Source organism: Cupressus sempervirens, chromosome 8, assembly GCF_028749045.1.
Source record: "Cupressus sempervirens isolate cs-2001-9-10 chromosome 8, ASM2874904v1, whole genome shotgun sequence".
Lineage (NCBI taxonomy): Eukaryota > Viridiplantae > Streptophyta > Pinopsida > Cupressales > Cupressaceae > Cupressus > Cupressus sempervirens.
This window is the reverse complement of record NC_143125.1, coordinates 796,401,821-796,429,062: the sequence shown is the minus strand read 5'-3', so window position 1 is coordinate 796,429,062 and position 27,242 is coordinate 796,401,821.

Sequence of the window (27,242 nt, the reverse complement as noted above, 5' to 3'; positions counted from 1 at the left end):
TTGCAATATGTTGAGCAATGTGCTCAAGCACCTTATTGTCAAATTTCTTCTCTGCCTTTTCAATCAATTTCTCTTGGCCAGAGCTATCCTCATTAAATTTATATACAACCTCTTCTAACTGAATCAAAATGTGTTGAGTAGAATCTACTTCAACACCTATAACATCTGTTATGATATTCTTAGCATTCTCAATAATGCTATATTCCTGGTCTCTCTTATGCCTCAGCTGTTTTTGCCTAGCTTTCTGCTCTATTAGCTGACTGAGCATTCTCATTTCATCAATTGATGCAGTATCTAGATCTATCTTAGGAATGAAAATGTCCTTATCCAGATCTATTTCCTCATCCACTGCCTTACTAGAAAACATGTATCTCTTTGGATTTTTTGTAGTGATTGCACTTTTGCCCTTTGAAATTGAAACAATAGTTGATGATGCTGGACTAGCTGAAAAAACTAGAATAGGACTAACTGGAGAAAGATTGAGAGAAGTGCTAATAGTATCAAAAATTGGTGTTGCTCCCAACATTGTTGTATAGGATGGAGTGGGAGAACTAACAGTTGCCAAAATTGGAGCAGGAGAAGTCAAAATTGTAGTACCTGTAGGTACACTTACTATACACTCTGCAGTAGAAGTTGATATACTTAAAAAACTTACTGCTGTGACTGAGGATAACTCAGTCAAAGAAGGTGGCTGCAGCTTGGTTAATGAAGTGGTAGACACTTGCATAGATGGTACCCAAAGCTGAGAGGAGACAGGTGAAGATTGATCAATTGATGAGGCTATTGAGCTCACAATCTCACCAGTAGAAGCTATCTCCACAGTTGATGTTCCTGTTTTAGGTGGAGAGTGAGGAAGAGATGCAATGACTTCGGCTGCAATTATTAGTGGATCTTCTTCCTCCTTAGCTTGTTCTTCTTCTTCCTTCATTTCTCTTTTAGCTTCTTCTTCAACTTCTAACATTAATGATTGCAGGTCTTCTAGAATGTCTTCAATGTCATCTCCATCTCCATCATCATCATCATCATTATCATCACTGTTGTCATTGTCCTTGATTTCAACAGTATCATCACTAGGTTTGTGTAGATGATAGGTATTTTTCCACATGTTTGTTGCATCATTTACTACATGCTCAATGTCTTTGACAAGTATCAAACAAGTGTGGAATCTAATCATCATGTTTCCTTCGTGGTCTTTCAGTGATTTCTTCACTTCAGCATTAGTGAGACTTGACAGGAGATTCCTCAGGGTCTGCTCATAAATGTCTTTGACAGTCTTGGTTGCAGCTTCCCATCTTGGTTGCAACCTTTCCAATAGCTCTTTGGAGATCTGAGAGGCTATCTGGTCCAGGGAGTATTTCCATTTACCCATTTTTTTTAGTACCAGTTCCTCAATCTACATTTTCTCCTATTATGTTCTGGTTTCAAACTTCAATGCTTTGAAGTTTGTGAAGCTAGCTCCTACATCTAATTGATTCAGTCTTGCCTCAAGGGTGAGTGGAGGCTTAACAAGTATAGGTTCCTTCTTTCCCTATCTTGTTCTCATGGAGAACAATGCAGTAGTTTTCTTTGTAGGTTTGGTGATAGTCACATTACCTTTCTTTCGTTGAGGCTTTTCTTCTTTTTCAGACTCGGTTTCCTCCTCTTCTTCATCTTCTCCTCTCCCTTCTATTATCATGAGAGGACCAACATCTGTTTTCAGTTTGGCTATGCTCCTCTTTCCTTTGCTAATGGCCTGAGGGATTTTAATTTGAAGCTCAATTATAGCCTTAGCTTCATCATATGTTCCAAAAACTAGTTGCCTTGGGTCTACAGGTTCAGTTACCAGTGCTTCTATGATGTCCCTGGTTTCATCAATATTTACCTCATAGGGAAGAGGTTTCACCCATGCTACCCGAGGCCTGACTGCCTATATGTATACCTTGTCACAGTCTACCATGAAACATACATCTTCCTTGTACTCTTCAACAAGTCTTGGAGGAATTCAGAACCTATTGTTCATTCTTTCCTTAAATTCTTCTAAATAACTATCCAAAACACTGTCAAAATTTTCACCTAATTCGGCGATGAATTCATTAATTTGATAAAGAATTGGGATATCGTTTTCCCATACTATTGATCCTTTAGATGGAAAGGACTTTAGAACATAGAAAAACAAATAAATCAAGAGTGAACTAAATTTATAGGAGTTTCTCTTGGAAGTCCTTATGCTTTCCATATTTTTATTGAATTGGGACAAAAGCAATTCCGATAAATTAAACTCTACATATTTTCTTTACTATTTTATATGCCAAATCCACAGCTTCATAGGACACACTATTTGGTTGGCTTGAACTATAGATTTTATGAGCAATGACATGAATGCCAAATCTCAATTCAACGTTAGTTATTGTACTGAGTTTAACTCCTCTGCCATCCCATTCTGCTTGGGTTAGTCTCTGCAATTCTTCCCGACCTAGGGTTTTGGTAGTCTTGGCTTTGCTCAACATGGGGAGTCTAGTAATTTTGCTAATCATTTTCTTAGTGATAGGTATTGGTTGCTCTAACCACAATTGGCCATTGTGAACCTGACTGAGTACATACCTAACCCATTTTACTTGAAATTTCCTTGGAAAATGCAAAATATGGGTTAACCCATTTGTTTCAAGATTTTTATGTTCGGGTTTCAAGGTTCCATCTACGCTCATTTCACCTAGGGCATTGCCAATTTCAAGGTTTCCAAGTTCTTGAATGGAACACTTGAAATGAGAGCAAATGTCATTAATAAGAAGTACCTTTGGAGGGATTTGTGACCGAGCACCGTTAGGGTCCAATGATTCTGCAATTGCCAGTGCCAATTTGAAGTTCGGGGTCTTCCATTCCTCTCCTCCAACCAGCATTTCTGAACCTTTCTTTGTCTTGGAGCTGCCACTTCCAGATGCCATTGCTACTCGGTAGGTGTAGAAATTTTTTGAATAGATTCTTTGCCCTTTTGAAAAAATTCACTCGAAAATGCTTTAAGCTCGCTCTAGAATTGTAGAAGATAACTTAGCTCTGTGTTCACAGTGAAAAATGAGATCAAATTTTACCCCTTTTGACAACAAATTCTCCATAAATGTTTTGGTACAATGGTAGATGAAATGATATGTTGTCATCCATTAGCTCGGTAGATATTATCAACTTGGCGATCAAATGAAAACATTGAAGTACCGACCTAACTCGGTTAGGTCACAAACCGACCTTGCTCGGTTGACACAACTCGGTCAATGAAGCTTTGTTGCGCCTGACTGAACTCGGTAAAGCCTCTTACCAACCTAACTCGGTAGCTGCTACTCGGTTAATGAATCTTTGTTACACCCGACCGAACTTGGTAAAGTCTTGAACCGTCCTAAAGTCAAAGTGTATCTGAAATACTGATTTGATCATCATTCTTCCTTTGGAGCTGCTTAGGATAAATCTTGGAGGATGTAGTTCCAATCTTTCTGTTATGAATATTAATTGGAAATGGTGGAATCACCCATTACTTGAGTGACATTTCCATTACTTGATTTATTTTGCTTAGTAGATTTTGGAATCCACTTTTGCTTCATTTGCTTCCGAATGTTGTCTGCTTTGATTTTCTTCTCATCTTCAATTCTTTTGATATTCATGCAATTTTTAGCTATATGACCAAGTTTTGTACATGTATAGCATCTTATTGTAGTGTCCTTTTTCCTTAGGTGATGTCTAGCACAATTTATGCCAGAATGTCCATATTCTCCACAATAGTGACATTTGCACCAGGTGTTGTAGTCCCATCCAAATATGGCTTTGACAATCTATTTAGCTGGATTGAATGATTTGGTTTTGCATTGGAATGCTTTGTGAGCATGCTTTTTTCATTTGTGATAGTTGCCCTCAAATTTTGGTTTTTCTTTACACTCATTTGCCTTATGACCATGCTGATTGCAATTGAAGCATTTGCCACTGAATTTTTCTTTCCCATTGCTCCAGCATTTGTTTGATGTATGTCCTAACCTACCACAGTGATTACAAGTGGGTCTTTTATTCCTTTGTTCACCTTGTTTGGAGGATTCACCTTCTTCCTTGTATCCAAGACCATCTTTACCCTTTTGTCTATGAAGGTTTTCCTCATTTTGTTGATTTAATTGATTTATATCTATTTGGGATTTCATCATTCTTTCATTGACTTTCCTTTTAGAGATTAGGTCATTTTCCAAGCTTTCATTGATTTGTCTCTCAGTTCTTAAGTCACTCTGTAGACTTTCATTGATTTTCTTTTTAGTGTTTAAATCATTCCTTATTCTTTCATTTTGTGCTCTGAGAATCCTGATTTCTTCATTTGCATTAGAGAGTTGGTCTATAAGATCTTCATGCTGATGGGATTGATTATGAATTTCATGACTTCTATCTTCCAATTCTTCTTGTGCTTTGTTTCTTTGTTCCAAAACTTCACATAGCCTGATTGATTGTATTTCTTGCTCTCTTTTAAGCTTTCTTACCTCTTCTTGCAGAGATCCATTCTTTTCTAGAAGTTCTTTGATTGCTTTGTCAGCTTCTTCTGAATTACTTGATGGTAACAAATCTTCAATCCTTTCTTCAACATAAAGATGGTCATTCATTTGTCTCGCAAGTTCCTTTCTTCTTTTTAGGGATTGAGAAAGATGTTCCTTTGCTTCTTTGAGTTGAACCATGGCCATTTCTAGATCTAACTTTTCATTTTCTATAACTTCCTCCAGTCTGAATATCTCCATTGACTTTGTTCTTTTCTCAAGCTGTCAAGCTTTGTCCTAAGAACCAAATAGCTCTGATACCAATTGTTGGAAATATTCAAGATATAACAAGTTACTGAGAGGGGAGGGGTGAATCAGTAACAATACAAATTTTAAGTTAATTCAACATAAACTAGAAAATCATTCATTCACCTAATCTGATGCATGCAAGAGATAAATAAATATTCATAACACATATGCACAGAGATTTTGGTGACCCAGAAACCTTCCAAAATAGAAAGTAAAACTGGGGTGGGGATGAAACCCACAAAGCTTCTTTTCTGCAGTAGGAAGTTAGTTGGTTAAGGTATACAATGATCACTTCTGGTGATCTGCCCTATTAGGAGCAAAGAGGATTGCTAGATCCACCTTGTTAAAGGATTTAAAACATACTTTACAAGTATGCACTCTATTAGGAGATTTATACAAAGACTGTTAAGTCTACCTTGTTAGAGGATTTTTAGATGATTCACCTGTTAGGATGAATCAATCAGATCTACATATACCTTGATTAAATCCTTTGCAATAATCACCTCTTGTGATTGATGAAATCTTTACTGCGCCTTGTGAACCTTGCTAATATACTGCTCTGCTACTGAATTCGCATCTGTCTCTTGTATCACAATATGTACATATTCATACATGTCACTTATCCATTACAACAATTACAACTCTGTATTATACACATATATATACCATTTCAGTAATTATAGATGCAAGGTCGGCTGAACACAAGTAAACAAAATATAACTGAGTCGGCCAAATAGTAAAACTCGGGTTCTTCAGACAGACTTGATGACCTTCTGATACATGGCATCCACTACGTTACACAGCATTATCATGCACTCGATAGAGGTAGGGGCTCGGTTCATACTAGTCATACAACATTGCCTGGAACTCGGTAACTATTGGTGACTTGGTAGATATAGTGTCACTCGGTAAAAACTAATTTCTTTGTTAACCGACTGAGCTCGATTAACACTGAGTCCTTCTTCACTCCGTCAATACTGAGTCCATCTTTACTCGGTTAACACTAAGTACATCTTCACTCGGTTAACACTGCATCCATCTTTACTCGGTTAACACTACTTCTATCTTTACTTGGTTAACACTAAGTGCAACTTTACTCGGTTTGAACTGTGTCTTCGACGCTCGGTTTGAACTGTATAATGAGTGTTGTCACTAATGGAAAATAACTTTATGCTAACATATCCTTAACCTCCTTTGGAAATCTTACATGTTTAAGAAATGGAGTGAGGTGTTGTAATAGTTTACAATGTTGTCTTAATTCCATTCAACCTATTGAAACTAGCAAATCTAGTTGCTCTTTAATCTGAGATACAGATGAATTGAAATCTTAAAATTGAAAGTAGTGTAGAGAGTAGAACTTGGAAACTATGAGAGCTTTGAAATCACTATGAAATTCAACAACATAATAGTTCAATAAAGAAAATGGTAGTTTTAAAATCCGTTATGTTCATCTGTATATAGAAATCCTAATTCACTCATTAATCTTCAAGATTCGTGCCACACAAGTAAATTAAAGGATAAATCCATTAGGTTAGTAAATGCAAGGGTTTCTAAATGATTTTTCCATGTCTTTTCATTATTTCAGTTGGTGCAACAGTAACTTTCTTTTATTACAGATTTACTTTCCCATTTTTCACCAAGTTCTAGTTAATTAAGAATGGAGTACTTCATAAGGTAAAATCTGCTGTTCTTAAGATACCTTCCCAAATGTGATTAACTTGCTTCCAATACCATTTTTAAACATCTTATGATTGATCTATGAGCCCAACATGCTTGCAGAAGTAATTTTTCAATAGATGCAGAAAATTGCCTTCCAGGGTTGAAAACTTGCCAAAGAGAAAGCAACTTATGTTTTTCCACCCTTGCCTTTATTTTCACTTTACCCTTTAAGTCAATATATCTCTAAGCTTCAAAAGTCTAAAAAGGCCTGGAAAAGTGAAAAAAGAACCCACTTACTTGCTTTTCTTTCTCACAAATGCCTTTGTTAGAAAACTGACTTCATGGGTCGAAAGCTTGCCATGGAGAAGTTACTTTAGAGTTTTCTGCTAGCTGTGATTCTAAGCACTATGATGAATTTTGAGTGACTCCCAAGGTGGAGTGCTATAATTTAAGGAATATCTATCTAAAAACAACTCATTTCTTCCTTGCTTTAGCTTGTAAACCTCATTTGTTGACCTCTACAAAAAATTGCCTTCACAGGTTGAAAACCCGCCAAGGAGAAGGCAATGCTGGGTTTTTCAAAAACTTTATTTTCTTTGTGTGAAAACTATAATGAGCCATGAGCAAGTTTATCCTTAGAAATAAATTTGTGAAAATAATTACCAAGAATCTCCATCGAATAAGGTCCTAGACTACCCAAAAACTCATGACAATAAGGAAAACCCACCCGATTATGTGATGCGAGGGAAGTGAAAAGATGAAGAACCCAATGGAGAAACCTTTTAGTTGAGGGGAAAGAACTAGAATTGGACCTAACTAGACTAAACTAAGGCTTGAGATCATTTTCCAATTTGCAAAATGGGTACATGATGAAAAGTGGGGCAACATATACCAAATTCATACTTAGACAATTTTCTAAGTACCAAAACCTAAGTATCTTTATTTCTAAGGTCTCCTACAAGCATGTACATCATGTGTTGTCATAAATGAAAATAATAACATAGCTTCATTAGCCAATTTTTAAGACTTACCACCCTCAATCCAATAGACTAGCTAAGATAACCAATCAAGAGATTGAGGCAATTCTGACCAAAATAGTGAAAATCCATAAAAAAGACTGGGTATCTAGAATTCAAGAAGCACTATGGGTGTACCCCTTTTTAATTAGTCTATGGGAAAGCAACAATCATGCCAGTTGATTTTGAACAAAAAATACTCTGGACTACATTAGAGTTGAATATGAATTTTAACAAGGTACAAAAGGAACACATCTTGTAGTTCAATGGACTTGATGAATACATGAAATCTTCTTTGCATAATACAAAAATGATTTAGAAGTAGTGAAAGAACTGACATGGCAAGTTTATACATGAAAATTAGTTTACTGTTGGTGACTAGGTCCTCCTCTATGATTCAAGATACCAATACAATCCTAGTCAATTTCAAACTAGATGGTTAGGACCATCTGAAATCAAAGTAGGATATGACAATGGTGCTATGAAAATCTACACTATTGATCCTATGCAGTTTAAACTCTTGGTCAATGGTCACATACTCAAACTATAAACCAAACAATAGCAAATGTGAGAACAATAAATGGACTTCTTATTATTGCTGCAAATGTGGAATTATAGAATTCACAAATACAATAAGCTAACCCACATGGGTGCCTTCATTATAGTAATCTACAAGACTAAGCTATGAACTACCACCTAGAGCTATTCTAGACAATGTTCAAGCTATTAATCCTATGTAGTTCAAACTCTTGGTCAATGGTCACATACTCAAACTATAAACCAAACCATAGAGTAAAGAAGAGTTCTTGTGATGAAGGGTGTTCCCTTAATACCATAAACACATAATAGAAACAAAAAAACAATAGAAAATGTGAGAACAATATATGGACTTCTTATTATCACCGCAAATGCAGAATTATAGAATTCACAAGTACAATATGCTAACACACATGGGTGCCTTCATTATAGTAATTTGCACAACTAAGTTGTGAACTACCACCTAGAGCTATTCTAGGCAATGTTCAAGCTATTGATCTTGTGCAGTTCAAATTCCTAGTCAATGGTCACATACTCAAACTATAAACCAAACCATAGAGTAAGGAAGAGTTCTTGTTATGAAGGGTGCTCCCCTTAATAACATAAACACATAATAGAAACAAAGAAACAATAGAAAATGCAAGAACAATATATGGACTTCTTATTATCACCACAAATGTAAAATTATAGAATTCACAAGTACAATATGCTAACCCACATGGGTGCCTTCATTATAGTAATCTGCAAGACTAAGCTATGAACTATCACCCAGAGTTGTTCTAGACATTCAAACTTAATACCTAGGGCTAACAGTCCCTAGCAATACATATAGAGTCAACAAAATACGTCTTTGAAATTTATTTTAGAGATTTTAGGTAGCCCAATTTTGGAATGCCATAACTCAAACCATTGTTCTAATTTGCTATTATAACCACTTTTCAAAAATGCTATCTCATGATCTATAGGCTTGAAACATTGCAAGAGCCCTTCAGTCAAGTTTTTGAACCTCATCTGGGGCCTCTAAGGCCTTCAAAACTAAGTTCAAAGATTTTTCTCCAAAATTTTCCACCAAAAATCCATAATAACTTCTCTGATACTTAAACTGGAGCAATGAGATTTTTATGGTAGGCTTATAATTCTAAAATGAACCTTCATGTAGAAAATTAGAATATTCTGAGCTTGTATGACAAACTTACTAAAAACAAAAGTTCCCAAAAATAGTCACCCCCTTGTCTACTACTCTTTATAAAAATAGAAAAGGCTAAAAAGAAAAATATTTTTTGGGTGATGCAAGATTGCTTTTACATTTAGGATGCTCCTATGTGAGACACTCGGGGTAATTTGAGAAGTGATTCTGTCATGTTTTAGGTGTTTAGAGGAAAACCAAGATGGTGAACCTCCTCCCTTACTAGTCATGATGAATCCTCTACTAGCCTCCCTTTCCATTTGACCAGATATTCCTCTTAAGTTCTATTCCATGTACTTTTTCCAACACAACTATCCAATATCTCCTCAATCTCCTTTGTAGCCAAACTAGCTACTAGAATACTCCACTGCACTTCTATAACTTCATCTCCATCACCTCCTTCATTATACTCTATCAAATCTAAAATATTAAATACTAGTGAAATATTCAATTGAGTAGGCAACTCTACTTCATAAGCATTTCTATAATCATTCCTTTTCACTATCTTACATGGTCCAAACTTCTTCATCTTCAGCTTATTATATATACCCACTAGAAAATGCTCCTTTCTCAAATGAACCATGACTTCATCTCCAATCTAAAATTCCTTATACCTACTTTTCACATCTGCCTTAGCCTTGTATTATGTATTCATCTTTATGATGTGCTTCCTTACCTCCTCATGGACATTTTTCAAATGTTTAGAAAATTCTTCTACTTTAGCACTACTTATCTCTCCTTTATCCAACTAGCACAATTCATAAGTATTTCTAGGACTACTCCCACATACTATCTAGAATGGTGATTTACCAGTACTCCTATTGACAAAATTATTATATGCAAATTCTGCCTATGGTAAAATCAGATCCCATCCTTTTGGTTTGTCTCCAACCAAACATCTCAAAAAAATTTCCAAACCCCTATTCACCACTTTTATTTTTTCATCAGTCTGTGGATGATTCAATGAACTAAACTTCAAATCTGTCTTCAACTTCTTCCATAACATATGCCATAAATACCCAAAAAAATTGGTATCTTGATCTAAAACTATACTCTTTGGCAAACCATGTAGTCTCACCTCTTCCTTAAAAAACAACTCTACCACATGAACAACATCACTATTCTTCTTGAAAGGAATGAAATGTGTCATCTTTTAAAACCTTTCAACCACTACAAAAATAGAATCATGCCCATGTTGCGTCCTCAGTAATCCAATAACAATATCCATGTTGACATCCTCCCATGGCTTCTCTAGTACAAGTAATGACTAATACAACCCTATATTCTACTTTAGTCCTTTCACCATCTAACATATTCTGCAGCTCTATATAAACTTCTTCACATCTTACTATAATTGTAGCTAGTAATCATCCTTAGCAACCAAAGCTATGGTTTTGGGTCTACCAAAATGTTTAGCCAATCCTACACTATGCTACTCCTTGATGAGATTTTCTCTCATTGAACTTTTGGGAATGCACAATTGGCTTCCTTTGAATAACATACTATCTTTGATCATGAAATCCAACCACTTTGTCCTGTCAAGTGTAACAGGTTCTGTACAAGCCTTCCACACTTCACCAAAATTAGGATCATTTGGATGCAAAGTACTAAGTTCATTGAACCTAACCACCTCTATCTTCATTTTTGTTCGCAACAATTGTCTTCTAATAAGAGGATCTACAACTTTGTTAGACTTCCCAATCCTGTGTTTCAAAACAAATGTATAACTCTATAAAAACTCAACCCACTTCAAATGCCTTTGATTCGATTTTCCTTGACTATTCAAATATTGCAAAGCTTGATGATTAGTATACAAAAAAAAAAATCCTTAGGAAGAAGATAGTGTCTCCACTTCTTCAATGCTTGAACTATAGCATAAAATTATTGATCATAAAAATAATATTTTCTTTTTGCATCATTCAACTTCTCACTAAAATAAACAACAAGTCTAGCTTCTTGGCTCAAAACAACTCATATTGGAGTACCACTAGCATCACAATCTACTTGAAACACCTTGTTAAAATCAAGAAGTGCAAAAATAGGTATTTTAGTAACTTTCTTTTTCAATAGATTAAAACTCTTATCTTCTCCTACAATCCACTTAAATTATTTCCTATCCCTTCTCATTATTTCAGTTAGGGGTACACAAATACTGCTAAAACCTCTTACACACTTTTATAAAAACTAGCCAGTCCATGAAAAGATCTTACCTTTTTTGCACTCTTTGTAGTAGGCCATTCAAGGATAGCTTTCACTTTCTCTAGGTCCATTTTCAGACCTTCTACTGAGATTGCAAATCCCAAGTACACCAACTCCTTTATAAAACTACACTTCTTCAAGTTTATCAACAAATTTTCTTCCATCAACTTATTAGACACCTTGCAAATATAGATCAAAATATCATCTAGTTAAATAATGAAAAACTTACCCAGAAACTCCTTCAATACCTCATTCATGAGCTGCATGAAAGTTCTCGATGCATTACTTATCCCAAAAGGCATGACTAACCACTTGTACAGTCCTTCCATTGTCTTGAAAGTAGTCTTCCACTTATCACCTTCTCTGATATGAATCTGATGGTAGTCACTCTTCAGATCCATCCTTGTGAAATACTCAACTCCACTTCAAATAGTTCATAATTTCATCTATCCTTAGCAATGGAAATCTATACTTGATTGTGATCTTATTGATAGTGTGAGGATCTGTGGACATTCTCCATCCTCCATTCTTCTTTGGTTCTAATATGGCTAGTACAACACATGGACTTAGATTCTCTTGAATCAACCCCTTATACAACTCATGAAATTAATTGTTCAACTCTTCACTTTTTTCTTGTGTCATTCAATGTGTTTCCTTGTTTAGAAAATTGGCTCCTAGAACAAAATCCATCTGGTGACTAATCTTCCTCATTGGGGGCAATCCATCAAGTAAATTATCTAATACAATAGATCATAAAACTCTCCCAACATATCTACAACTTCTGCATGTAACTTCTCTACTTCTTCTTTATTGTCTTTTGGAATCATAGAAAAACACATATTCTTACACTTCATACCTTTGAGAAACTCTTTTCCATCAAAAAAACATATTTTAGCAACACTACATACCTTTTCTTCTTTCTCCTTGAATGGCTTCAACTTATGCTTCACTCCATCCTTGGTCAAAGTGTAGGTTTTGCTCACCCATCGTGTACAACATGCCTATCAAACTACCATGGCCTACCTAGCAACATATGACATGTTCATAGGTATGATATCACAAAGTACCTCATCCTAGTAGCTTCCAATCTTGAACTTTACTAAGCATCATTCATCGACCATGACCTTATGGTCATCTTGCACCCAAGCAATATGGTATGGATGCAGGTGCTTTTATTTCTTAAGCTTCAACTTTGTGACCATAATTTTTAACACCGGATTTTCAACACTTCCACCATCAATGATCACATCAAAAACATTATCTTCACATCTACACCTTGTGTGAATCAAGCTCCTTCTTTGATTAGGTTCATTCTCACCACTTAATAAGACTCTTCTATTAACTAGGACTTCTCCTCTTTGAGCATCTTCAGAATGTGTTGATCTGGATTCTTCATCAACATGTGCAACTCTAGCCTAGCCTTCTATTCTTTGATCCATCCTTCCTTGGCATTGGGAACATTTAGATGCTCTATGTTCTTCTTCTCCACAGTGAAAACATTTCCCATGAAAGCCTCCTCTTCTATATCCTTGACCTCTACCTCTTCCTCTTCGATCTCTATTGTTTAGATAATGAAAATGATTGGAATTGTTTCCTCTCTAGTTCTAACTACTACTTCTAGCCTCATCCTTGTTCTCCTAATCATTATTACAGCCTCCATAAGATAATCCACTAGATCTTTCACCATGACCTCTTCTAGTATTCTTGTTGTCAAAATTCTTGCTCAATTTCTCTTCAACTCTTAGGGCAAACTAGTATGCCTCCTCAATACTATTCATTCAAACAAGACTCAACTCATCCTGAATACTTGACCTTAACCCATTAAGATAATGAGCCACTTTCTCCTTATCAGCTTCTACATGGTCTATTCTAATGAGAATTTGGTAGAACTCTTTATTATACTCTTGAACAGATTTTCCTGCTTGCTTCAACCCTTGCATTTTCTTCAACATAGCAAGCTCATAATCCAAAGGAATGAATTTTTTTGTTATTTAAGGTATCATTAGATCCCATCTACTAATTTTTTCCTTTCCACTTCTATTTCACACCAATAAATCTCCTGCCACAAGATCTTTGCATGTCCCTTCAGTTTCACCTTCAAAAACTTGACCCTATCAAGATCCTCAATATCTTGATACTCAAAGTACTCCTCTAGTTCATTGACCCAATTGATTAACTCCTCTGGGTTAAGATTTCCCAAAAATGTGGGAGCCTCAACCTTAGTTCTTTCTCCAATCTTAGAGATGGCCTTAAAAAACCTCTCTTCCTTTGGGTTTAGAACTGCCTCTACTTCAACATTTTCTTCTTCTTCATCCTCATACTTGCTTTCATATCTTACAAAAATATTTATTCCTTTACGCATTTTTTCCTCCAATGCTTGTATTTTTCTTTGGAGGGCTCTAAAACCCTCAGTTGTAATGCCTACATCTCTTTCACCACACTCTCTTTGTGGAGGCATTTTTCACACTTTCACTGAAACCCTAGTGCAAATTGTCTCACAATTGGTGATCTATCTACACACTTAGATCAAATCATAGTCCTAGTGTGAACTACCTCATAGTCGGTGATATGTCCACACACTCAATAAATCTAACTCTGATACCACTTGATTAAGGGTGCTCCCCTTAATACCATAAATACATAACAAAAACAAAGAAACAACATCAAATGCAAGAATAATATATGGACTTCATATTATTGCTGCAAATGTGGGATTCCAAAATTTACAAGTATAGTATGCTAATTCACAAGTATAATTCCAAAATGAACCTTCATGTAGAAAATTAGAACATTACAATCTCGTATGAAAAACTTACTAAAAATAGTAAGTTCCTAGAAATAGTCACCTCCCTATCTACTAGTCCTTATTAAAATAGAAAAGGATGAAAATAAAAATATTTTTGGGTGATGCAAGATTACTCTTACACCTAGGATGCTCTTGCATCATCTTGCATCAATTTTGATTTCAAGAAACTTCCAATACTCATGCAACAACGGAGTTGAGCTTTCCAACTCTAATTCAATAATCTCTTTGAACTCACTTCAAAACTCCACAGTAAAAAAATTCACTTGTGGAAGCCATATTTTTCATCATAACTATACATATCATCTCCTATCTATCACCCCATTCACCTCACCGTTCTCAACCCATGATGCCAAGAAATCCTACTTGCAAGTTGGACAAGTAAGTATGATGTTCTTGTACATACATTTTATTCATTACATTTTTAGATTTAAATTTTGTAGATACTTAACTATCTAGGCTTGCACACATGGCATGGTGGGACCCATGCCTCATTTTAAGTTAGGGGAGGGAATACCTCATATTTTGAACTATATTGTCTAATTGCATTTTATTTTACATATGATGTTCTATTGACAATTATCTATATCTAGTGATGTAACTATTCTCATTAATAGCAACACATGATGTACATGTTGTAGAAAACCTCAGTGATAAAGATACTTAGCTTTTAGTACTCAGAAAATTGTCTAATTTTAAAACTAGTTTACAATAGTGTATTGTTTTGCTGTATAACTTGTTTATATGATGTTATCTGAGTGAGAGAGGTTAGATGGAAACAATATACATATTGATGATGATGTGTATTTTTGGTGTTTGAAAATGTTACTCATTTCCAATTACCCTGATGAGAACAAGATGCATCTAGGGGCAGCTAACTCCCATTATCAACACATCCATTCAGACACCAGGCCAACTATAAGGCATGACCCTTCTTCTTCTTCAGGCTCTGCAAAACCTAGGTGGGTAGACCTATAGATTCTTTATATGGTACCAGCTGTCAAAGCATACACTGAATCTATTATGAAGCAGATAAAAAACCCCTAAATCTTCTACACTCAACCAGGAATCACAAACATGAAATAGCTAAGAACATAACTCATGAAACTGGCAAGCTCAGTGAGGGTTAACATTGAATAGCTTTCAACATAAAAGGGAAAATTGATTTAATATGTTGATATCAGCAAGACCCAAGTATGAGCAACAGAACTTAATGATCCTATCTTTGACCAGTGCCTTATCTATTGGGCAATTAAATGAATCATAACCATACATCTCCTGGGATCCTCAGATGTATCTCTACATCAAGATCCCTGATCTATCTTTCACCTTGTGAATAGACATCTGCTACAGAATGAATCTCATACTCAGAAAATCCTATCATGAAATCTGCAAACCCTGTGACAAATATCAAGCAATTACATGGTTCTTTGTTCCATAAGCAAGACATTTTAACCACATACATTTCAAAATGTAATGCAACCTAATTCATGTTCTTTGATCACAAATTAGAAGAAATAACAGAGCCATAATCAGGAGACAAGATTCAAACTGAACTTCAAACTTTTGCTGCACTTTATTTGTTTTCCTTGAAATCAAATACATGAAATGTATAGAAAAAAACTCATAGATCACCTAACAGAAAAGAATTATCTGCATAAAACTTAAAATGCTGTTCAATACAAGAAGAAATGCTGAAGAATGGTTTCTCAGTGCAAAAACTGGAACCCCTTCAATGGAAGCAAGAAAGAAAGATATAGAAGAGAAAGAATTCCCGTGTCTCTTCTGAAGATGACAAGTGTCCACTTGAAATTTAATCCTCTGTAATTGAATAACTTCTTCCTTCCATCTCCCATTCTGATCTGATTTTGTTTCATCATTAATCTGTAACAAACTTGCAAAATATCCTTGCCTAATGATGAAAACCCTTTACTTGCCAAAATATCTGATTTCCCCATGAAAAAGCCAGTGAAAATGAGTTTTTACTGAGTAAATCAGAACAAATTCAACCCTAATTGCATTTCCATTGCCTTCTACTGATATTCAGGTCATTATCTTGACTAAAAACAAATCTGAACTTCCTGGTATGAATATGGTTACACTTAAGGTACCAGATAGAAAATCTCGTGTAGCTCAAACTAACTGATACTTGTGCAAAAACCGACTCCAGAAACGGAAATTTCGTCTTCTCCCGATTCCGGCGATATATGATAAGGCATACTTTGCCTTCCAGAAATGCCCAGAATCTTGATTTAAAAAACACTCCTCTGGTTAAGATTGTACAGGTCTATATTTCAAATAATTTCATAAAGTTTAAACTTTAGGAAATAAAAATTTTAATTTAAAAGACCCTACATCAGTTTGCTAGTAAAATAATTTTTAAAATTAAAATTTTAAAATCATTTTATCTTTCCTAGCCCTTCCAAATTCGAGTCAACCCTAGGTTTGACCAATGCCACGTGGCGCATTCTAATTGGACACCTGATCTGCATCATCCGCCACATGTCATCTCCTCGCTACTTCACCATGCTTAACTGGTGAGCAACTTCGGTTAGCGAGGTAACGTGAACCGTCAAATCTGCCACATGGCGCAATCTAGTGCGCTCCTGCCATTTGCCTACCACATCACTGTCCATTTACTCTGTTATCGCCACTTGTCACCATCTGATTCGCTGATGGAATTGCACGTGGGACCCACATTGCATACTGACCCCTCGCCGAATTTTTTGAAATTTTCCGACGACTCGCTACCTCGCTAGCCAGATTTTTGAGAAATTTTCGGCTAGCGAGGTAGCGACTAGCTGGATTTCTTACTTTTCTGGTGCTTGGCTTTGCTGACGTCACCACTTTGATATGTGAGTTGGTTCAAAATTATGCTTTCTACCCTGCTGACATCATCGTGCATCTGGCTAGGACCCGCGTGCAAACAATATTGCATTCTAAGAGGCTCACGCTTCAACTCATCATACATATTGTGATGGTTTGTATTTAAACATTTGTAACATCACCACATATACAATGTGGGATAAACGATTTTTCTCTGCTCCCTTTGCAAGAAGGCTGCGGCTTTTTCCTTCTCTACGCACATGTCTTGATTTGAAGCGTGGGCATCTCTCCATTATATCAGTGCAAATACTTTGTGTTAAAGCCACGGATTCTATTTTAAGATGTTGCCCATTAAAACATATTTGCTCTATTTGCATGTTCTGCCTCTGCTTTATAAAACGTAGGTATCTTTTCTTCATTCTCACTGGTCTACTACCCAACGTGAGCTGTTTTAAAACATTTGCTTCTATTTCCTTTTATTTTCGACTCTCTTAGAATTCGTCCTGGCTCATGTGAGGTTCCTTTGTTGGCATTTTTCCTCACTTAAAATGTGAGCACTCTGTTAAAAACGTGGAGGGGGCTTCTTTCCTTGGGTGGCTCTGTTCATTTTGTTTGCAGCGGCTTCATCAAATTGCAGAGGCTTTGTATTAACATGAGCTCCCTGTCTAAGCAACAGTCTTTCTTTTTATTGGCTTTATCTTCATCGGATGGCTTCTTCTCCTTATCTGCAGGTGGAGCTTTTTGTTTAAAACGTGGATGCAGATTCTCCTTGCTAGACTGGCGTCTAGACCTTTGAAGGTGCCTCTGATCTGCCATAGGTCATTTCTTGTGAAGCTCCTTTGGATTTATGTGGGCTGCCTGTTAAAAGGCGTGGGCTCTTCTAATGTGGCTTGACTACAAATTCCATGTTGTTTTTATGCTCACGCCTGGGTTTTGGCTTCTTATGTTTGCATTGAATTTTGCTCTCTATGCTAGGCATAAGACTGAGCCTTCTTTTCTTTTTCTACTGTCTTTTATGTGCTCTGACAGCCGACAGCTTCTAACATGGACTTCCCCTGCAAATCGTGGGTTACCTTTCAGTCACAAGATGCCTCCCCATTCCTTGCCATGGTTTCTCTCATACTTGGGCTTAGAGACTCTGTTTGTATTCATACGTAGATAGGGAAGGCTGGGGTTTGCCCATGCTTTTTGCAATATATCTAAGCTCTTTGAAACTCAGCACGATCTCTAATTTTCATGCTCTTTGATTGCGCCACCACATATTTTAGACTCCGTGGGAGACTTCGGTTCATATATCCCTGCCAATCTATATTCACTTTATCTACATGGCGTACACAAAAGCTTCCATAAAATAACTTGCCAGGCATAACACCTTCTGACCAATGACTCATTTATTTAGAGGATTCCTTATAAAACTTCTCGATCATATTGCCACCCAAAAAATTCAAGGGCAGTCAAATCCATTTACTTATACTGATGATTACCTCTTTATAAATCAAGAAAGTTTTGAACATTTAGACACCTTTAAAAAATCCTCTAAACTCATACTCTTCTGATGGAAACAATCGGGCCCCAAAGTGGGTCTGACTAAAAAAATTCGTTTACGGACAACTGATCTGTAGACTGATCTACGGACCCTCTCGAATTGACTGGAATCAAACTTGATCACAAAATGATCGTTGAAAGCACATTTATTCTGCTCTTTGAAAACTGTGACTTTCTGATGATAGGGCCTGTAGGCTGGTCTTAAAAACTAATTCAAACATCTGACATAACCCTGAAACTCAAGATATATCATCTCTCTGACACTCTCAACATCCCTGTTAGATCTCATCACATGACGACATCGGGGTCAAAAGATATTGACCATCAAAGTCACCTTCTCAGATTTATCTGCAAACAAACAAGTCAGAAAACAACAAATTGGGTTTGGATTTGGCTTGGAAAACTGGGTAAATGAGCACATGGGGAGATGAAAATTGGGGCGTTAAAACTCTGTCATGAGGTGAGTATGAATATGTGATTTGGGCTCATGACGAATAACTGGGCGCAAAAGGTGATCAGTCAAAGTTGGCTACTCAGAAACTTGCAAACTGGACATGCTGACAGAAAGCATTTTTGTGAATGGAATTGATTTGGAAAAGTGTGCAAATGGATTCGTCATGGCTTGCAAACGGACACACTTGGAGTATTTTTGGAGGACAGCATAGTGGTACAATCCATTCGATCTCACCAATCACGGATTAAGAGTTATGATGTCACGAACAAGGGTTCCGATCAATCTGCAAATGCTGACACCAATAAAAGTTAGAAATTCCATTTGGAATCGCGTTTGAAAACTGATCAAATGGATTCGTCAAGGGCTGAAACTTGAAACATGACAAGTCTCTGACATCTACAATGCAACACAAAAGGAATTTCAACATTTGGGTCAACTGGTCAAAAGTTACAACATGTCAAACAGGGCTTCCCAGAATTATGTGTAAAGTGCATCAGCATGAAAATAGTAACTGACCAACTTTGAGGGATTCAAAACTTAGTCAAACGGACTCGAAATGACTTGAAATCTAAAACATAGGTTTTTGGATATGGATATTAGGTACTCTCAAAATGGCGAGTTATGATACAATTTTGGACAAAAGATATTCGGTTTCAAACACAGCCTCCTGTTGCTGTTTGACACGGGCAGAATTGCAAATTTGACAAATGCTTGAAACAGGACTTTGCCAAAAGACTCAGTGAGTCACTCTAACTTTACAAAATTCTTAGGCATGCTGAATGGAAGGTGCCAGAAGCGTTAAACAGCTTAGGGGTCTCCACTGGACAGCCAGGTACAATCTCATTTAAAAGCATTTATAGGGCTAATTTTTCTCAACAGGGCTCAAAATTGACCATGCTATTTTTAGCGCCAACAGTGGCTCTGTCTGGGGATGCATGTCCCTTGCGGGCATGGCAAGGATTCAGATCTCTGGAGGAAGCAGACCATTCTCGAAAACTTCAAAACTCTTCTTGAACAGCTTATTGAAAGCAAGGAAACAACTACAACTACCAAGACTATGTACACACGATGGCCCCGGGCCACCGAACTTCAACAAAATTGTTTACCTTTGTCATAAACATGGTTCTCATCTGAACTTTCATGAGGTAAACTGAATTTTCTTCTCCTATTAGTTTCACCAATCATATTATCATCATATAAAAAATCACTTGGCAAAACAAAATCAGCACTCTTACTTCCATAATGCATATAAAAACTTACTTCATTCTCTACTGTTAGCTCATTATGAAAGTTCTGATCAGCATGCTCAAAAATATCAGACTGAAACTGAAAACCTTCTCTAACAAATGACTCATGCATGCTATCATTTTCGAATATGAAGGCTTCATATTCAACTTGGGGAAAGGGATCACTCATACCTTGAAAATGTGTTTCCTTATACATAACCGGACGATATTCAAACGAACATTCTGACTTGTACTCACATATATCATCAATGTCAGAATCTGAAGCTAATCCATAACCTTCAAATGGTTCTTCACAATCAGCAAACAAATTAGTCTTCACATCAGAGAGTTCATCATGAAAATCATAATAAGGTATAGGTAGATTTTCAATAACCGTCTCATTAAACACCTTGTCATTTACCTCCTCAGATGCAACATAATCATTAGTTTCACTATCAAACTCGAAAGAACATTCTAATCTCTTATAGCAGTAAGATAAAGTATCATCATCAAACTTATTCTCTGCTAAAACTGAAACTTCCATGTGTTCTTCAAAAAGAGGATTGATAACTCCATGCAAAGCGCCTTTGTAGACATTAGGACAAGTAATGTGCTGATCAACATCAAAGTCCTCACCATATAATGGATTAGTGAAAACTTTAAAATCATTTCTAAAATCACTGTCATGGACACTTTCAGCATATGAAGAAGAAAAATCAGAATCATATGAAGACTCAACATCCACTCCGTCAACGAAGCATGTAGAATTTAGATCAAAGTTATTTTCATTGTCTCCATATAGGTGATTCAAATGTCTTGCAAGAAAATCATCATTTATCTTACCAATAGGTGCTGATGCATTAATCTCAGAGTCAATCACGTACTGATCATCATTACACTCATCCTCAAGACACTCTTCTACACAATTAGGTAATATGTCTTTATGGATAACCTCTTTGTCTTCATATTGTGTAGACACATTTTCTTCATAACTTTCAATCTCAAACTGATTTACACAATTCTGAACTGGACACTCACTTTCAGATTTATGAAAAGAATTCATACCTTTACTAGTAAGAGAACACTCACTTCCATCATTGCTCTCTTCTTCCCAATCAGCATCTAATTCACATGAAGACGGACACACACTAGCACTATCCTCTTCTTGACTTGAGTGATAACTCTCATCATCAGCTTCATATGACACCTCTTGATAATATATTGGATTAGCAACATAATTATCACTTGGAAAATGACTCTCAGCTTTATCATACTCACATTGATATGATTGTCTTTCAACTTCAGATTTAATAACGTTCTCAACATGATGCAATCTCTCAATGAGATAATTCATTTCTTGCCTATCCTGTTGGTCAAGAGAATGCATCTCTACTGCTGAAATATTATCAACATATGAGCTCAGTACTTCTAACTGTGACTGAGATACATATGATTTACATTCTTTATCTTGTGTCATCTTGCCATGACATGTCGGATCAGCAATTTCACCTTTATCACTTGATAGATAACTTCTGGTTTCTTTCCACTCATACTGAGATGAATACCTTTCCTCTTCTTGATTCATTATGTTTTCAACATAATGCAAATTATCAATGGGAAAATGAATGGCCAGATTTATATCTTGCATGGATGACTCATCAAGTGAATCAATTCTATCATTTGCTGTTGTAATACCATAAACATGTGCATTCACTTCATCATGAATGGAATCATTTCTTTTTTCCAACAGAGAAATTTCATGTTCACATGTTTTTATTTCTGAGGCTTCAACAAAACTATTTACAACAGCAGGAGTGCTTATTTGTTGATCTGAAATCAAACACTCCTTATGACATTGGCTTGTGCTTTGCACCTCATATTGCCAGCCAATATTTCTAGAGAAGTGACTACGGGTTAAGCCATATTTTATGTTATTCTCAATCTCTATAGATGTCATGAATGCATGATGTAAAGTTCTAGGTTCCTTATCTCTCAACAGATAGTTCATCTTTTTATCAAAAGCACCGAGATAAACCACTAAACACATTTGATCATCCGGCTTGTAACTTTCAGGAAATTCACTCAAAATCTTTGCAAATCTGATATTAAATTCAGGAACTAGCTCACCATTCCTGATTTCAATTTTCAAAAACTTATCAAAATAATCAGAGATGCTTATTCTTTCCCCGAACTGCATCATGAAGGCTGCCAGTAATTCATCCCAGGATGAAATTGAACATGCTGGTAAAAATGAAAACCAGTCCCTAGCATCATCCTCTAAAGTCTGAACAAACAACTTCATCTGAACGTCTTCATGGGCAATTTCAAAATCACCAACCAAGTCACTAAAAAGCTGAACATGATAACCGGCTGAATTTTCGTGGTTTCCACCAAACTTAGGCAAATACTGTTTGAGGTTACAAGGCATAGTATTTGGGAAACCATGAATACCATTAAAATTCAATGGCATATACCTCCTGGTAGAAACATATTTAAAACTTTCACTAACAGGCTGCATATTAGATGAGATAAAACTTTAACATTCTTCAAAGTCAAGACTCATTCACCATTAAACACTTCCAGAATTTATTAATTGCAGCAGATCTAGAGTTCTTTCTACCAATTCAAAACTTCAAACATACTTTGGCATATAAAACACTTTTGCTGAATCTACTTTCCACAAAGCATGTTGAACTATACTGAACCAATCTCCTATTTAATGCTATAAACCATTTGATGGAGAAAACTTTTGAAATCTTACTTTCATGTAAATGAGAACACATGAAAGTGGAAAATACCTTTTAATATGGATGCCTGCAACTACTTCAATGCTGCAAATACCAGCAGATTCAAATCTGAACCAGATTTATTAACACTTGCACTGCATCTTGTTTCATTCTTTTACCCAATGTCAAGAACTTGAAATGAATTCTTCAAACCTGCCTTCCCACTGTTGTTTCCTTCAAAATACCTTCACATTTTGAAGCACTGGTGCAGAGATATACTTAGAGTCGCCACTCAGTGAGAAAAGATTAACCAATCTTGCAAAACAAAACAAGATGGTCCAGAACTTACAACTGGTATTTGCAAACTGTATTTAACAACAGGGGAACTTCACATTCTTGACATACTAAAAGAACGTGACATTAACTCTAAAATTTGACAGCAACTTATCAAAAATTCAAGTGACTTTGATATTGCAAATCATTCAATTCAATTAAACTTCTATTGTCAATGAATAAGAACACTGGGGGACATGAATCTTCAGCAAAGAAATGGAAAACACTTCATGACCTTGCTATTTATACCAGAAATTCTAGTAGTTCCAACAATGAATTTCTTCATAGAGTCCCCAGCAGAGTCGCCATTTTGTTGGTGACTCGGATGGGCAAAACCCAACTGAGAGTAGGACTGAAATTTTCAAATTATACACCAGAGATTCTTGTCCTTTTAACAGTGAATTACTTCACAGCTTTCCCTAGCAGAGTCGCCATTTTGTTGGTGTTTGAAAATGTTACCCATTTCCAATTACCCTGATGAGAACAAGATGCATCTAGGGGCAGCTAACTCCCATTATCAACACATCCATTCAGACACCAGGCCAACTATAAGGCATGACCCTTCTTCTTCTTCAGGCTCTGCAAAACCTAGGCGGGTAGACCTATAGATTCTTTATATGGTACTAGCTGTCAAAGCATACACTGAATCTATTATGAAGCAGATAAAAAACCCCTAAATCTTCTACACTCAACCAGGAATCACAAACATGAAATAGCTAAGAACATAACTCATGAAACTGGCAAGCTAAGTGAGGGTTAACATTGAATAGCTTTCAACATAAAAGGGAAAATTGATTTAATATGTTGATATCAGCAAGACCCAAGTATGAGCAACAGAACTTAATGATCCTATCTTTAACCAGTGCCTTATCTATTGGGCAATTAAATGAATCATAACCATACATCTCCTGGGATCCTCAGACGTATCTCTACATCAAGATCCCTGATCTATCTTTCACCTTGTGAATAGACATCTGCTACAGAATGAATCTCATACTCAGAAAATCCTATCATGAAATCTGCAAACCCTGTGACAAATATCAAGCAATTACATGGTTCTTTGTTCCATAAGCAAGACATTTTAACCACATACATTTCAAAATGTAATGCAACCTAATTCATGTTCTTTGATCACAAATTAGAAGAAATAACAGAGCCATAATCAGGAGACAAGATTCAAACTGAACTTCAAACTTTTGCTGCACTTTATTTGTTTTCCTTGAAATCAAATACATGAAATGTACAGAAAAAAAACTCATAGATCACCTAACAGAAAAGAACTATCTGCATAAAACTTAAAATGCTGTTCAATACAAGAAGAAATGCTGAAGAATGGTTTCTCAGTGCAAAAACTGGAACCCCTTCAATGGAAGCAAGAAAGAAAGATATAGAAGAGAAAGAATTCCCGGGTCTCTTCTGAAGATGACAAGTGTCCACTTGAAATTCAATCCTCTGTAATTGAATAACTTCTTCCTTCCATCTCCCATTCTAATCTGATTTTGTTTCATCATTAATCTGTAACAAACTTGCAAAATATCCTTGCCTAATGATGAAAACCCTTTACTTGCCAAAATATCTGATTTCCCCATGAAAAAGCCAGTGAAAATGAGTTTTTACTGAGTAAATCAGAACAAATTCAACCCTAATTGCATTTCCATTGCCTTCTACTGATATTCAGGTCATTATCTTGACAAAAAACAAATCTGAACTTCCTGGTATGAATATGGTTACACTTTAGGTACCAGATAGAAAACCTCGTGTAGCTCAAACTGACTGATACCTGTGCAAAAACCGACTCCAAAAACGGAAAGTTTGTCTTCTCCCGATTCCAGCGATATATGATAAGGCATACTTTGCCTTCCAGAAATGCCCAGAATCTTGATTTAAAAAACACTCCTTTGGTTAAGATTGTACAGGTCTATATTTCAAATAATTTCATAAAGTTTAAACTTTAGGAAATAAAAATTTTAATTTAAAAGACCCTACATCAGTTTTCTGGTAAAATAATTTTTAAAATTAAAATTTTAAAATCATTTTATCTTTCCTAGCCCTTCCAAATTCGAGTCAACCCTAGGTTTGACCAATGCCACGTGGCGCATTCTAATTGGACACCTGATCTGCATCATTTTCCACGTGTCATCTCCTCGCTACTTCGCCATGCTTAACTGGTGAGCAACTTCGGTTAGCGAGGTAACGTGAACCGTCAAATCTGCCACATGGCGCAATCTGGTGCGCTCCTGCCATTTGCCCGCCACATCACTGTCCATTTACTCTGTTACCGCCACTTGTCACCATCTGATTCGCTGATGGAATTGCACGTGGGACCCACATTGCATACTGACCCCTCGCCCAATTTTTTGAAATTTTCCGACGACTTGCTACCTCGCTAGCCGGATTTTTGAGAAATTTTTGGCTAGCGAGGTAGCGACTAGCCGGATTTCTTACTTTTCTGGCGCTTGGCTTTGCTGACGTCACCACTTTGATATGTGAGTTGGTTCAAAATTATGCTTTTTACCCTGCTGACGTCATTGTGCAACTGGCTAGGACCCACGTGCAAACAATATTGCATTCTAAGAGGCTCACGCTTCAACTCATCATACATATTGTGATGGTTTGTATTTAAACATTTGTAACATCACCACATATACAATGTGGGATAAACGATTTTTCTCTGCTCCCTTTGCAAGAAGGCTGTGGCTTTTTCCTTCTCTACGCACATGTCTTGATTTGAAGCGTGGGCATCTCTCCATTATATCAGTGCAAATACTTTGTGTTAAAGCCACGGATTCTATTTTAAGATGTTGCCCATTAAAACATATTTACTCTATTTTCATGTTCTGCCTCTGCTTTATAAAACGTAGGTATCTTTTCTTCATTCTCACTAGTGTACTACCCAATGTGAGCTGTTTTAAAACATTTGCTTCTGTTTCCTTTTATTTTTGATTCTCTTAGAATTCGTCCTGGCTCGTGTGAGGTTCCTTTGCTGGCATTTTTCCTCACTTAAAATGTGAGCACTCTGTTAAAAATGTGGAGGGGGCTTCTTTCCTTGGGTGGCTCTGTTCATTTTGTTTGCAGCGGCTTCATCAAATTGCAGAGGCTTTGTATTAACATGAGCTCCCTGTCTAAGCAACAGTCTTTCTTTTTATTGGCTTTATCTTCATCGGATGGCTTCTTCTCCTTGTCTGCAGGTGGAGCTTTTTGTTTAAAATGTGGATGCAGATTCTCCTTGCTGGACTGGCGTCTAGACCTTTGAAGGTGCCTCTGATTTGCCACAGGTCATTTCTTGTGAAGCTCCTTTGGATTTATGTGGGCTGCCTGTTAAAAGGCATGGGCTCTTCTAATGTGGCTTGACTACAAATTCCATGTTGTTTTTATGCTCACGCCTGGGTTCTGGCTTCTTATGTTTGCATTGACTTTTGCTCTCTATGCTAGGCATAAGACTGAGCCTTCTTTTCTTTTTCTACTGTCTTTTATGTGCTCTGACAGCCAGTAACTTCTAACATGGACTTCCCCTGTAAATCGTGGGTTGCTTTTCAGTCACAAGATGCCTCCCCATTCCTTGCCATGGTTTCTCTCATACTTGGGCTTAGAGACTCTGTTTGTATTCATACGTAGATAGGGAAGGCTGGGGTTTGCCCATGCTTTTTGCAATATATCTAAGCTCTTTGAAACTCAGCACGATCTCTAATTTTCATGCTCTTTGATTGTGCCACCACATATTTTGGACTCTGTGGGAGACTTCGGTTCATATATCCCTGCCAATCTATATTCACTTTATCTACATGGCATACACAAAAGCTTCCATAAAATAACTTGCCAGGCATAACACCTTCTGACCAATGACTCATTTATTTAGAGGATTCCTTATAAAACTTCCCGATCATACTGCCACCCAAAAAAATTCAAGGGCAGTCAAATCCATTTACTTATACTGATGATTACCTCTTTATAAAT